The sequence below is a fragment of the Pleurodeles waltl genome, chromosome 5, assembly GCF_031143425.1.
Source record: "Pleurodeles waltl isolate 20211129_DDA chromosome 5, aPleWal1.hap1.20221129, whole genome shotgun sequence".
Taxonomy (NCBI): Eukaryota; Metazoa; Chordata; class Amphibia; order Caudata; family Salamandridae; genus Pleurodeles; species Pleurodeles waltl.
The window spans coordinates 1,693,780,917-1,693,796,022 of NC_090444.1; the positions used below are offsets into that span (position 1 = coordinate 1,693,780,917).

The 15,106-nt window shown below is 43.8% G+C and overlaps 1 protein-coding gene across 1 annotated transcript in view; it reads left to right on the forward strand.

Moving 5' to 3' along the window:
* UBXN2A (UBX domain protein 2A) overlaps window positions 1-15,106 on the forward strand; it is a 99,051-nt gene that overhangs the window by 48,771 nt on the left and 35,174 nt on the right. The window lies entirely within an intron of this gene.

A 15,106-nucleotide genomic window follows, 5' to 3' on the forward strand; every position in this document is an offset into this window, starting at 1 on the left:
TAGATTAGGAGAGGGCAGGAGAGGGGTGTGTTTATGATTTTTAGCCACACCAGTGGGTGGGCTCAGCCAGATGCAACCTCCAAAAATCAGATTCAGCCATGTTGGATTTTTAGAGACTGTTGCCTTTTGGGATGGATTTTTGCCACACTTCCCAGGAAGTGGTCATCACAGGGGGACGACCCTGTACCTGATTGGAGGACCAGGACCCCCCTGCTTTTCACCCAGGAGCAAGGATAAAACTGGCAGACCTGCCCCCACACCTCAGATCCCCGCCAACTTTCAAGAAGAAGGAACTTAAGGAGAAGAAGGACTGCCCTGCTGGACCCCTGGCCTGCACCTGGACCCTGCACTCAGAAGGACTGCACCAGCTGCACACTTGGGCTTCACCACAAGAAGGACTTTGCCTGGCTTCAACTGGTTCAAGGAGGGACTCCCTGTTTGCTACAGGTGAAAAATTGCTATCCAGAGTCCCCTGCACCAACTCCTAAAAAAGAGACCAGTTGACCACTGCCCAGTGGCCAAAAAGGAGTTTGCGCCAGGTGCATTCTGGGAGTTGAAGTCCGCACCCCCCAAGGACCATCACAGAACTTCTGGACCCTTGGGGTGAGCTGTGGACCCCAAAAGAACCTTAAAAGAACATCTGGGTGAAGCCCCAGAAGTTTGGAAAAGATTTGAGAATTTTTGAAAAAAAAGCTCCAGAGAGGGACCGACCCGCCGCGGAAATTCTAGCCGGCTTGCCTCAACCGCGACCCGGCCTGACTTCGTGGTTCGTCCCGGTAAAGAAAAACATCCGAAAAAGAGACTAAGTCTGAACGTAAAAAGTTGACCGGGACCTCCCAGCCATCGTATCCGAGAAGGGCTCCACGGACGTCGGATCAAGATCCAGGTTTACCCCGGTCGAAGGATTTTCATCTCGAAAAAACGACTAAGTCCGAAGGTAGAAATCACCACCGAGGAAACCCACATCGCATATCCGGACAAGGGCTCCAGGAGGTCAGATTCAACTGGCAGGTTCGTCCCGGTGAAGAAAAACTTCAAAATAAAGACTAAGTCAGAAGGTAACTTTTTAACCGAGGCCTCCCGCGACTTGTAGCCGAGCAGGGCTCCATCGCGGTCGGCCTGAAACTTTGACTTTGTCCCGGTCCTGGTGCAACCAGATGACCCGATTGGTGCTTTTTGTTTCTAAGCGCTAGAAAAATAATAATACTTTAAAAATTCATATCTCCGGTTCCCCTGAACCAACTTTATTAGTTTTTGTGTCATTTTAAAGATAAAAATATAAACTATTTTTATAAATTGGTTTTGGATTTTTAAACTGTTTCCTGTGTTTTATTTAATTACTGTTTTGTGATATTTGAATGCTTTACACACTGTCTCCTAAGTTAAGCCTTGACGCTCGTTGCCAAGCTACCAAGGGTTGAGCTGGGATTAATTTACTGAGACCTAACTGTACCTAGGTGGAGGTTAGTGGCTTGTTGCTAGGTGTAGGTACCTACCTGCCCTTACCAATAACCCATTTTCCAACAGGTGCGTTGGTAAATGGGGAGCGGCGCAACGTGGGTGCTGCGTGAAAGGGTTGAGTATGAGTCTTGCACTGTTCTAGATGGTCTGTAGTCTGTGTAGGAGTTGTTTGGACATTACAACGTAGAGAATGTTGCCGTAGTCCAGCCTGTTGGTGATGAATGTTTATCTGACAGTCCGCCTGGTGTTCTAAGGCAACCATTTGAAGATTTTTTACAGCAAGCATAGGATGTAGAAGCAGGAGGTGCACACACTGCGTTGACTTGAGCTGTCATGTTGAGCTTGTCGTCCAGGATGATCCCTAGATTTCTTGCGTGGTCTGTGGGTGTTGGTCCTAGCTCCAACAGCCTCTAGGTGGAGTCCAGGGGAGAACTTTTTGCCTAAGACCAGTGCTTCCGTATGTCAAAGTTGAGCTGCAGAGAGCCGATTTGCATCCTGTCTGCTACCATGATCATGAGCAGTTGGTGACGTAGATTCTGGAAGAGGTTGTTTTGTCCGTCAGAGAGAGAATGAGTTGAGTGTCATTGGCATAGGAGATTATGGTGATGTCTTTGGATCGAATGATATTGGCGAGTGGTGTCATGAATATGTTGAAACAGGTGGGGCTGAGTGACGATCCCTGTGAGACTCTGCATATCAATTTCTTGGTCTCTGATGTGAAGGGTGGCAGCCTAAGCTTTTGGGTTCTGAGGAGGGAACAGATCAATTTGAGAGTGGATCCTTCTAGGCCAGTCTCATGGAGTCTTTTGATAAGGGTGTTATGGGAGACATCGTTAAGGGCCGCAGAAAGGTCAAGCAGGCTGAGGGCCGCTGTTTCAGTCCAGGATAATTCTAATGTTATCGGCGGCTGCAATGAGTGCGGTTTTGGTAGTGTAGTTCTTTCTGAATCCTGATTGAGTGTCTTCTAGCAGATGGTGAAGTTCGAGGTGGGTTGTGAGTTGCTTGCTGATGGCCTTCTCTATCACTTTGGCTGGATAGGGAAGCAGGGAGATGGGTCGGAAGTTGCTCAGTTCATTCGGTCGGCTTTGGGCTTCTTGAGGATGGCATTGATTTTTGAAAATTTCCATTCATCCAGGAAAGTGGGGGACATGATGGAGGTGTTGACGATGTGGGTCAAGGTAGTGCTGATTGGTGATGTTCTCAGGTTGTAGATGTATGTGGTGGAGGCATGGGTCCATTGGGGCCCCTGAGTGGATGGTCTGCATAATTGCTGCTGTGTTGTTTCTGGTGAAAGTTGTCCATTCGGTCAGGTGGCCATCTTAGTTGGTGCTGGGTAGGTTAGCAACAGGTTCTATGAGGTTGTTGGGTTGATGTGTGAAGTTGCTGTAGATGTTTGTGATTTTGCTGTGGAAGAAGTTGGATAGGTTGGCGTAGGGTTGCTGGGAGGCAGTGATGTTGGTGAAAGTGGCTGAGGGCAAGGTGAAATTCTTGACGATTGAGAAGATCTCCTTGTAGCTGTTGGGGCTTCCTTCATTGTGGTCCACTAGTGCGTTGTGCTTGGTGTCACTTATTTGCTGGTGGTAGAGTCTGAGTACAGCCTTGTTGGTAGTTCTGTCGGTGATGTTGTCCTAGCTCTCCATTTCCTTTTTAACTGTTGACTGTGTTGTTTGGTGTCTTGGAGGTCTTGTATGTACCAGCTGGCCTGCTTGTGTGATCTACTATGCTTGTTGGGTTTGATGGGTGTGAGGGAGTTCACGTAGTTCTTGATCCAGTTGTTGATGTCCTTGAGGAGTTTGTCTTTGGGGTTAGGTTGATTGATCCATGCCAAGGGTTCTGCTTCTATGATTTTGCCCCAGCTGTGACCTGGAAAACTGAACTTGGTAGTGGTGTTGACTTGAAGTGTGCCGATTTGGAAGTGGATGATAGAGTGGTTGGTCCGTATGAGCGGTGTGATGGAATTCTATTGGATGCTGTCACTTGTGGTGAAGATGGGGTCCGGTGTATTTACTGTGGTGTGTATTGGTTCTGGGATGAGCTGGGTGAGTCTGATGTTACTTAAGCTTTTGAGGAGTGCTGTAGAGCAAGGGTAGTTTTGGTCTTCCAGGTGAAAAGTTGACGTCTCCAAGAAGAATGTAGGCTCTAGAGTCGATGGTGAGCGGAGCAACAAAGTTGGTGATGAGGTTGCTAAACGTGGCTCGTGGTCCATGTGGTCAGTAGGTTAGGGCTCCGTTCAGGGTGATGTTTTCTGAGACCTGCAGCTTGAAGTGTAGGTGTTCCATGAATGGAGTTGTGTTCTTTGTGGATATTATGCATTCAGTGGATTTCTTGTAAATGATGGCGAGTTCTTCTCCTGGTTTGTGAAGGCGGACCTGTTGAGCGATCTTGTAGCCCGCTGGGATTGCCATGGCGATGCCGGGAACCAATGAGGGGTTGAGCCAGGTCTCTATGATAAAGAGGAGTCAGGTGTGTTACTACTCAGCAAGTCCCATATTTTGGTTGTGATTGCTGAGTGATCGTGTGTTGAGAAGCATGCATGCATGCAAGTGGGTGTTGAAGTGAAGGTTTGGGGTAGGGTGGAGATGAAGGTGTTGTTGGTGCTTGCATGGCATGTGTGTTGGAAGGGGGTGTAGAGGGCATTGTTAGTATTTGCATGGGGGCTGTGGGTGTGTGGTGCTAAAACCAGCAGTGGGTGCAGTTGAAACCATCTTTGATGTAAAATACCTAAATTGTGATTCAGTAACTCTCTACCAAATCAAAATTTGAGTTTGTGACTAAATACTGAATTGGTACTTGGAAGGAGCTTGTTTAGGGCATCCCTTCCAAATACCAATTCGAAATGGGATGTATTAATGTTAAACATTAATATTTTACCAACTACATAAATGTAGTGGTAACCCATTTGGAAATGGGAATGGGTCCCCAATGGACTGTTCCCCCCTTTCTGAATGCTGACAATAAATTTTTTTAAGAGTAGGCAACGGTCCCAATAAACACTGCTTACTCTTAAAAAAATGTTACTTAAACCTTTCTTTTTTTATTTTGCAAATGCATCCCATTTTTATTTTAAGGAAAACAGACTTTATTTAAAAGCTATCAAAAACATGGTGGCCTGCTGACCCCAATTGGCCACCATTCCTAGCTGTGAATTGTAGTGGGTCGAAATTTGCGACCTGCCTCGGTGATATTTATGATGAAGGTCAAACCAACAATTTTGCAAAACGACCTATTAGTACACAGGTTGGTTTGCAGAATACCACACTAATTACAAAATTACTTGTAGCAAATGTCGACCGTTATTTTGTGATCCGTGCTTTCGACATCTAGCCCTTAGAATAGATTTTTATTATGTCTTTTTAAGAATGTCTGCTATTGAGTTATTTGTTTCATTAAGGATTTTAATGCTTGTTTAGCAGAAGTGCAGTTAGTCTAGTTTATTACTGATGAATGGATGACGTAACCTGCTGGGAATTTAACATTAGAATGTGATTTATGCTGCCTGGTACTTGAGAGCAGATGTAAAGAGGAGGATGGCTGGCTGCTGTGCTGGAATTTATAAGGACTGTAGTGGCCTGATTCTGGAATTTTGTTTTTGGCTAAAAGTGTACTTTAAAAAGCTGTGTGGAGTAAAAATAAAAGACAAATGCTAACCTCTGCGTTTTTAATGAAATCCAGATTTTCCCAACAAATTCCCTTGGAGAATCTACATTCTCTTCCACTGCTGTAAGACATATCTGCGTTTGTTTGTGTCGAATAAGTAGATGTGTGCATATTGTTATTTTGGGTTTCTCAATGTTAAGGCCAATTTAAGTAGTTCTGTTCCATTTGCTGGGAAGATAAACTAAGTAAAACACTTGACAAGATCTCACTGGCCATTAACTCAGCTTCCTTAAAAGCTTAAAATTCCTCCTTAAATCTATTTTACTGAAGAATATTTTTCATTCGAAATGAAGAAAAAAAACATAAAGCATCACAGTGAGGTAAAGTCCTAAAATTTAGAAAGTATTTGCATGAAATTATTAGAGGTATATTTTATGTAATTTTATTTGAATGAATTGGAATTTATTTTAAAAGAGCAACCTGTTTCAACTTTAGAGCCATAAATCTGGACTTGGCCATAAATACACACGCTAAAGTTTTGAAATGAAAGTTCTGTGTTTGATTTGGAAAAGCTATTCCATTCTACCCTGCCCTGATTAGCCCTCTCCCCCACCCCCACAGTGAACTTAGCAACTGCACAAGTCAGCTGGATGTGTACTGTATTTTTTCTTTGTCATTGATCAGTACGGTGCTGTGATTTATTGAGGATGGCTGTTTTCTATTTGGGCCAGGCTTTGCAGTTACACAGTGGTTGCAGCAGAATATAGCCCGCAGGCACAGAACATTTTACCTGTAACACAGTGAGAAGACTGCTTATTGGCTCCCTCTGGTTAAAAGTGTGTCCAATCTCCAAAACGGCATTCCCTTGCCTTTGTGTTGGTCATGTATGGAGCCTATGTGTGTGTGTTGTGTGTGTGTGTGTGTGTGTGTGTGTGTGTGGTCAGACCAGATGCATCAACAAGTGGGATATGAGGGTTACTCAGCAGGACCAAAATCACCAAGACTAAAATCCAGTCTAAACAAGAACGCCCTGTTGGATCTCGGTGAGGTACAAGCACCTTTTAATATTCTGCTCCCTGCTTTTACTTAAAGAGCCTAAGATCCACACCGTGGAAACTGGCCCCCAGATAACCATCATCCTTATTCTACAAAAAAAAAAAAAATGGAAGGAAAGATATGCCTTGAGCACTTTGTGAAATTAGGTACAGCACAAACTGCTCATCTGGATTCACTACATTGTCAATCAGTGACACCTGTTCTACAAAGATAAACAGCCTACATGCGCCAACAAATATACGTTATCAACATGGCCTCTTTCCCCTGTTGCTAGCTCCTGCAAATGTTGTCCCTTCTACTCTTTCCCCGAAAGTGGAGTTCCTCACTAAAGGGAAGGATGTATTTCAAGGAGAATGGGTTCTTGATTTTTTTGCAGTCGTCTGACAGTCAACTATTTTTGTGTGTTTCTGACATAGGTGGGAAAATGAGGAAAATATTGTTGGGGGTCATTCAACAAGTGAGCAGCGGAGATGACTAGCCTTTGCACAAATGAGTTTGGTTATGCCACAAGGTGCTCTGGCCAGGTGGAATTGGAGGGAGTGAAATTGCCAGAATTTCTTGATGCCCTTTCAAAACTTGAGAAGCTCTTGTTGAGCCTTGCAACTGGGAATTGAAAAGTAGATGTCTTTTAGTTCCAAACAAACCATTTAACCACTGACCAGATTAGTATCCCTCAGGAGATGAATCCCTTCACTCCTGAAGTGTTGGTAGAGGACCCGTTTGCAGCAGAATGTTAGGTTGATGAGAGGGAAATAGCCTTTGAGCTTATTGCGCTCCAATACATTTGTACAGGCAAACCCTCCAATGGGGGACACAGAATGATTGCTCCCTTCATGGCTAGCTGTGACATTTCTTGGTCTACCACTTTTCTCAGAATAGAAGAGGGGGCAAGGAGGACTGCTGCGTTGAAAGGGAAGATCTGAAAAAACTATATAGTAAAACCATATAGTTTGGATGATCTAGTATTGCAGGTCAAGCAATTCCATACTGAAATGAAAATTATCAAGTGTCTGCCCTCTGACACGTAAGAGCAAGGAGAACGCAATCATCTTACCCCGTTAGATGCCAGGAGGAATGCCCTTCTGCCTCTACTGCTGCAGTTGCCTCCGCTCTGAAGAATCTCTGGCTCGTGCAAGAGCTCGATCTTCTGCTTCCTCCACAACCATAAATGAAGAAGCAACCATATCGAGGGGGGCCCCTTATGGTGGTGAAGCATCCTTACCTTTTTCCAACATTGCAAAAATAAGCCTCTTGTAGAAGATCCACTGCATGTTGGCTTGTCCTGGGTCCTGAAAGAGGAAATGTACTGCAAGACCTCTTCTAGAAAAAAAGCCTCCAAAGAAATGACCACCAGCTGAGTCCATCTGGATAGAAGGAGAGCGACACGTCTGTGATTTTGCACTTCATACAACAAGACAGATTCTCTCCACTCAGCAGTCATGGTAGTTTTGGCATTACCAAAGGGACACAAGTATCCCTATGCCTAACCTCTTAGAATTGGTAAATCAGGGCTACCAGAGAGCATGCTCTAACATATAAAAAGGAGCCAAAGCAGGGGCCCAAAACACCTGATAAATGTTTCTGTCAACATATAATAGCGCAGCATGTGTCCTCCCTTGGATCCTTGCTTGACCTCAGGAGAAAAGAGTTTAGGTATGGTTGAACCTCAGGCAAAAGCATGTCTTTTCCATGAGTGTAGGACTTGAGCATTCTGCATGGATTATAGATCACAAGCCCTTGCACAAAGGGCTAGTAAGCCAGTAACTGGTAACTGAGCTAGTGACTGGGTGTGTAACCCTCCCTTGAATGTTTCAAAAAGAGGTGCACCATACAGGTCCAAAAATGTGAGGCAGGTCAGATGAAGGGAGTTCCCTTGTAGCTACAGCTTGGCAATGCCAGTATTGCTTCTTTGCCAGTGGCCGAAATATCCCCCACATTTCAAAAATCTCAACTATTGTGGCCAGGTTCAAGAGTAATATTTGTTTTTATTAACTTTTTACCATCAGGGTTGTAGCCTGTAATGATGTTTGAGTTTGCTGCGGTAAGATAAATGATGGTGGACAACAGGGATGTTTGAATAGGAATATTATTCCTCTGAAACCTCATCATGTGAGTATTCGCTCATCTGGTCTATATTGGGTAGTGATGTTGTGCAATGTGATGAAAAATCAGTTGATTGTTCTCTTACATAAAATATAGGCAACATCACTTTCCTGTAATGAGTCCAATATATATGGTAAAAAGATTTATGGGAATATGTTTTCTAACTTGGGTACTGATTTTTGTTGAAAAGCTTTATTGGACACTCCTATGAGCCCTTAGGCTTTCCTATGGACCCCAAAGAGCCAGTTAAGTTTACATTTTCATTTTTGGCTATAGGTGCCTCTACACTGTGGGCCTGATCATGAGTTGGTTGGTGTATTCTGACCCGTGCATAAACCCCTGTATATGCACGAGTCAGAATTATTATTTTTTGTGTTGTAAATTTCCTTATTTCAGAATTAAGAGTTGGAATGTATATAATACAATAAATATCTAAAACTTCTTTAAATTTCAGCCGGTCAAACCTGCTGAAATTTACTGGGGGGGAAAGGATACAGTATTTACCATATCATGTGGATTTTGGTGCATTAAAAATCAAAATCTGGATGCTATACTCCATGAACTTGTAATAGGTGCTATTTATCAAATCCGATAAATAATGTACCTGTGAGATTACTACAGGGAGTGCAGAATTATTAGGCAAATGAGTATTTTGACCACATCATCCTCTTTATGCATGTTGTCTTACTCCAAGCTGTATAGGCTCGAAAGCCTACTACCAATTAAGCATATTAGGTGATGTGCATCTCTGTAATGAGAAGGGGTGTGGTCTAATGACATCAACACCCTATATCAGGTGTGCATAATTATTAGGCAACTTCCTTTCCTTTGGCAAAATGGGTCAAAAGAAGGACTTGACAGGCTCAGAAAAGTCAAAAATAGTGAGATATCTTGCAGAGGGATGCAGCACTCTTAAAATTGCAAAGCTTCTGAAGCGTGATCATCGAACAATCAAGCGTTTCATTCAAAATAGTCAACAGGGTCGCAAGAAGCGTGTGGAAAAACCAAGGCGCAAAATAACTGCCCATGAACTGAGAAAAGTCAAGCGTGCAGCTGCCATGATGCCACTTGCCACCAGTTTGGCCATATTTCAGAGCTGCAACATCACTGGAGTGCCCAAAAGCACAAGGTGTGCAATACTCAGAGACATGGCCAAGGTAAGAAAGGCTGAAAGACGACCACCACTGAACAAGACACACAAGCTGAAACGTCAAGACTGGGCCAAGAAATATCTCAAGACTGATTTTTCTAAGGTTTTATGGACTGATGAAATGAGAGTGAGTCTTGATGGGCCAGATGGATGGGCCCGTGGCTGGATTGGTAAAGGGCAGAGAGCTCCAGTCCGACTCAGACGCCAGCAAGGTGGAGGTGGAGTACTGGTTTGGGCTGGTATCATCAAAGATGAGCTTGTGGGGCCTTTTCGGGTTGAGGATGGAGTCAAGCTCAACTCCCAGTCCTACTGCCAGTTCCTGGAAGACACCTTCTTCAAGCAGTGGTACAGGAAGAAGTCTGCATCCTTCAAGAAAAACAGGATTTTCATGCAGGACAATGCTGCATCACACGCGTCCAAGTACTCCACAGCGTGGCTGGCAAGAAAGGGTATAAAAGAAGGAAATCTAATGACATGGCCTCCTTGTTCACCTGATCTGAACCCCATTGAGAACCTGTGGTCCATCATCAAATGTGAGATTTACAAGGAGGGAAAACAGTACACCTCTCTGAACAGTGTCTGGGAGGCTGTGGTTGCTGCTGCACGCAATGTTGATGGTGAACAGATCAAAACACTGACAGAATCCATGGATGGCAGGCTTTTGAGTGTCCTTGCAAAGAAAGGTGGCTATATTGGTCACTGATTTGTTTTTGTTTTGTTTTTGAATGTCAGAAATGTATATTTGTGAATGTTGAGATGTTATATTGGTTTCATTGGTAATAATAAATAATTGAAATGGGTATATATATTTTTTTTGTTAAGTTGCCTAATAATTATGCACAGTAATAGTCACCTCCACACACAGATATCCCCCTAACATAGCTAAAACTAAAAACAAACTAAAAACTTCTTCCAAAAATATTCAGCTTTGATATTAATGAGTTTTTTGGGTTCATTGAGAACATGGTTGTTGTTCAATAATAAAATTAATCCTCAAAAATACAACTTGCCTAATAATTCTGCACTCCCTGTATTTATTAGGTGCCATAAATAGCACCTATATACTCTTAATCAGAGCCATTGACTGTCAGAGGCATTCAAAGTAGGAGATTGGATTCTAGTGTAATAAGCAAAGATACCTTATTTTTGCAATACTGTCATCAAATAACATTCACATTCTGATACTCAGGAATATAAGTTCCCAAACCTGTAACATAAGTAGCTAGATAAAGGATACTGAGAAAGCCGTGCAGACACCAGAAGAAAGGCAGCAAGATGGAATCTGGGTATGACACTTTCCTGAACAGCTATGCGCCTGAGGGACTTCTAATTGGTACCAAGATCTGTAGCTTGTCTGGAATTAAGTGAAACTCATCATGATATGGTAATGACTCCGGAGACCCTTGACTTCTCGCACAAACTTTGCACTTGATGGCTGTATGATTCTGTTCTACAGGATCCCACTGCCTTGAGTGATGCCCTCCAAGAGGACAACTACTACCTGAGCTAGTACACTGTGATGATGCCAAAACCAATTGGCCCTTTCGAGACCTGTGGGGAAGTGAGCTTCTTCCTCCTACTTGATCTGCTGCAGCTGAGAAGGTGGGGCCCTGCAGGGGCAGACTGTGACCAGGCTGGTGGGGTATGCATACCTGGAAACACACCACTATGCAAGACAAGGTAGAGACCAGCCCAAGAGGAAAATCTGCTGAACCCATGGTAAAGAGCACAACACAAGAGACAACAATGAAAGAAAGGCACCAAGTCCTTTCATAAGTGGCTTAGTGCACCTCCTGTAGATATGTCTATTTGAACGTTCATACTAGATGCGTGGGTGGGTACTAAACCTGACCATTGTTTTTGGTTGAAATCTTTGTTATCATGTTTATCTTTTTGACTTGCCAGATGGTTTTATTTGTTTCTTTTCCAGTTACAAAATAGATTAACGTTTTGGCCTGTGTAAGGGAGTGTCTCTGATACTCAAGCTTCTTTCTTTTTTTTTTTTTGTTTTTTTAGAGAGAGGGGTAGCCTCCGCATGGTGGGCATGGAGAACTCCTAAATTCTTACACCCTAAATAAAAAAAATACAGTCAATTAAGTAAGGATAGACTTAAAAAGTGAATTCTAGAAAGATTTATTTATTTCAAAATTCAAAAGGCGCAGTACAGAAATTCTTAAATGCAGATGCACAAAGTCATGGCCATCTGCTGGGAGCAAAATAATACAATTGTTACCCAGTCAGTCACAGTAAATTAGAGTGGCATACTACCTTCCCACCTAAACACGATCCCCATAGATGAATATTGATTCAGCCCACTCTTTGCTAATGTCATCTGGAGATGGCAGAACAAATGAGTTACAAAACAATAGTGTGCTATTGTTAATAAATGCAATACAGCAAGCAGGCAGAAGAATATTGTAACATTACTGAACCCACGTTCGAAAATCTTTTTCAGGAACAATGTAAATTGAAAATAAACAAACATACATTTTCTTGACTGCATGCTGCAGAAATAATAAACAGTGAACATGCACGGTGAGACATTCATTTGAAAAAGATGGCATTGATTCCTATGGCCTAGTTAGTGTAAGCCACATTTTCCTAAATTTACAATCTCATAGTAAAATTGTTTCAAAGGCAATAGCATCATAACTGTGTACAAATGTAAACTCGAGTGTAGATCCATATTCTACACATCGTTAATAATGCACAATTTTAATAAGTACACAAAAGCTCCCACAGCTGTCTGCAGCTACGAAGGTGATTCTACACTTAGCTACCTAACACACAGGGAGTTTTACCTATGAGGAAATATATGATTGTGTATGTATCTGTAGGTACTGTGTTGGCATTTCCGATTTTTGGTTCGTTGAAGAGTTTGTGCTTTGGTGAGGTAGGGGTGCAGTCTTACAAAGTTTCTTCCAGAAATAATTGTGGACAGTAAAGTCCACAGCATAGGAAACAGATGTGTTCTCCTGGAAAGAGTGCCTAACCTCGTGTCGGATATCCTTAATTTATTTTGGCCTGTGCGTCACCCCAACCTAAACATGAGCGCAGAGGCCTAGGCAGGTACTGTTTTAGGAGAGGTGCTGGCCTTGTTCTGTCACCTGGAGTGGTGCACGTAGTGTGCCCCTATTTTCGAAAGAGGACTACTGACCTATCAGTGGGCTTACTACATAGAGCAGTGGTGACAGGGTACTTTTTTTAAGGATCAGTAGCATGACCAGACTTAATGTGGCTCACTAGAGTGCTGCCTTACTGACCCACTTGTGTAAAATAATTTCTGCTTCTCTGCACTCGCTCAGTCCTTTGAGCTAACTTCACCCTGTGTGTGTTAAGTAAGTTGATGTGGTTAGAATCTATGGTACATGCATTGTGTGTAGGAGGTAGCAAGAGTAAAGAAGGCTAGTGGGTTCCATTGTGGATGCCCCTGGTCCGGCATGTTGAAGGTGCAGGATGTACTTCCAACAGTGGAAGTGTATTGCTCATATTCCTGTAGCTGGGAGGAGGCGACCTAGACATTGAAGTTCGGGGAATGGAGACAAGGCACCTTTTAGTTAGCAATGAGTTGCTGATTAGTCTTCATGCGCACTAACATTTGGTAGATGGTAGGGGTAAGGGTGTGATTGTAGATTGTGGTTTAAAAAAATAAGGAAACTTTTAGGTGAGTTTCCCTGATACTCCTTTAGTTGGGCTCTTGTCAGCCATGGACAGAAACCTCTCCCCCTCTTTGTGCCTCTGTTGTGGGTGATCCATGATGAAGGCAGCCCTATTTTTAGAAACATCACTCTATATCAAGACTATGGGGTCGATTATGACTTCGGCGGACGGAAAAGCCCGTCCGCCGAAGTCCTGACAGGCAGGTTGCCACCAGTGCAGCCGCCTCCTTGTGGGCCCCATTACAAGTTTCCCACTGGGTCAGTGGGTGGAAACAGATTTTCCACCTGCTAGCCCAGCGGGAAACAGCCTACAGAATTGTCTCCGGCTCATGATAGAGCCCGCGGCAATGTTGTTGTGCGTAGGCTGCGCCAGCACCAGTCGCAATGTTCACTGTCTGGAATGGGCCGTGGTCCGACTGTCACCGTGATCTGCCAGGGTTGTAATGAGGGCCTGTGTCTGGAGAACAGCCTGGAGAGTACACTAGAAAGAAGAACCAACCCAAACTGGTTCTGTACTTTGAGACAGTGGATCCACATCTCCTGTCTGACAGTTGTGCATAAATCTAGGATCCCAGCTACCCACTCGAGTTCCAGTTCCAGTTCCAGGTGCTTATGACAAAGGAAGTACGATCTGCAGAGTGCTTAGAGTTACTGTGCAACCAGAGCTCATGTATGCCTGACTCCCGGTCACTAAGAGGTGAGAGGAACATAGCCTGAAGTCTGGGTCTCACGCTGGAGGAGTTTTGTTCTGAAGTGCCTAGAAGTCTACATGCTTCCTGAGAGAGAGCGAAGAAGCCTGGTTATTTGCAAGAGGAGTGACAAAAGAGGAGTGGTGAAGCAGCCCCTAGAGGACTGTGTGGTGAAGTGACCCCCCTGAGGAGGAGAGGGAAAGAGAAGGCTGACCGGACACACAATCAGAAGTGACCGTGACCCCCACCCTACCCCTGTTTGCTGAAGAAGCTACAGTCATGACTGACGGTAAGCTGATGCTCTCTGGAGTGTGCAGGCGTGCTGTTGGAGCAGTTGGCATCTGAAACAGTCTTTAACCAACATAATCATGCTGTGCAAGACCCTGAAACTGGTTACTCCTGAAGTGCCTCTATTGAGAAGAGGGGAGCCCAGAACCAGCAGAGAAATCCTGGGGAAGGATGTGGCAAATAGGGAGTAGAGTGAGTGTGGTACCTGACAACTACATCATTCAGTGACACTGACTTGTTAGTTATTATTGTAGTTTGTATTATTGAATGCAACAATGAATATTGTTTTCCTTGCAACGATGATCACTGGACTAGATATACACTTTAGTCTGTCTGCTGGTTGATTGTTGAGCTATGAGCTGTTGCCCTTCCCCACCTCCTTGAAAAGCCTGCGATTGCTCGCACTTGCTACCTTGAGAGTCAAGTGCAGAAAGGGTTTTACTTTGCCCAGTTTACAGAGCTATAATAAGACAGGCCCTGGGACATCAGAGGCAAACACCTTATGGTTGGGGAGGACTGATAGCCCCTGTCTGCCCGTGGCCCCACTGAAAATGGTCTTACAGGCCCAAGTAAAAGAGTGAAGATTTGTAATTTCTTTTTGGGGTGAATATGACATTTTTGAATTACAGAAATGATTTCTGAATTATGACGATCCAGCCTGCCTTAAGCACAATCTCTATCCCACAGTCCTCCTTTCTTTAGTGCCAATTAAGCACTGTGAAGTAGCCATTTTCCTCCGTAGATCACATCACCTGCATGCCCTGAAAAGCAAAAAAAAAGATGACAAAGAAGGATAACATTAGCAACAGTGTATGTCTCTAAGATGGGACTGGATGCCTTTCTTCACCGATTCCTCTACTTTTTGGAACGAATGTCAAAATAGAGACCCATGCCATTCTGAGTGGCTTTTACGTCTTATGAGAAGGCTCCCAAATGAGAGGAAAGGGGACCAGATCGATGAACTAGGACACCCGGAGAGTTGGTAGGGGCAAGAGTAAGCATTTTACATTCTTTTTTCCACATCTACAGAACCCACTCTAGTATAGCTTATAGACTTATCAGCAAAAAGTCACTTTGATCCAGCCAGGACCCAAATTTGTCCA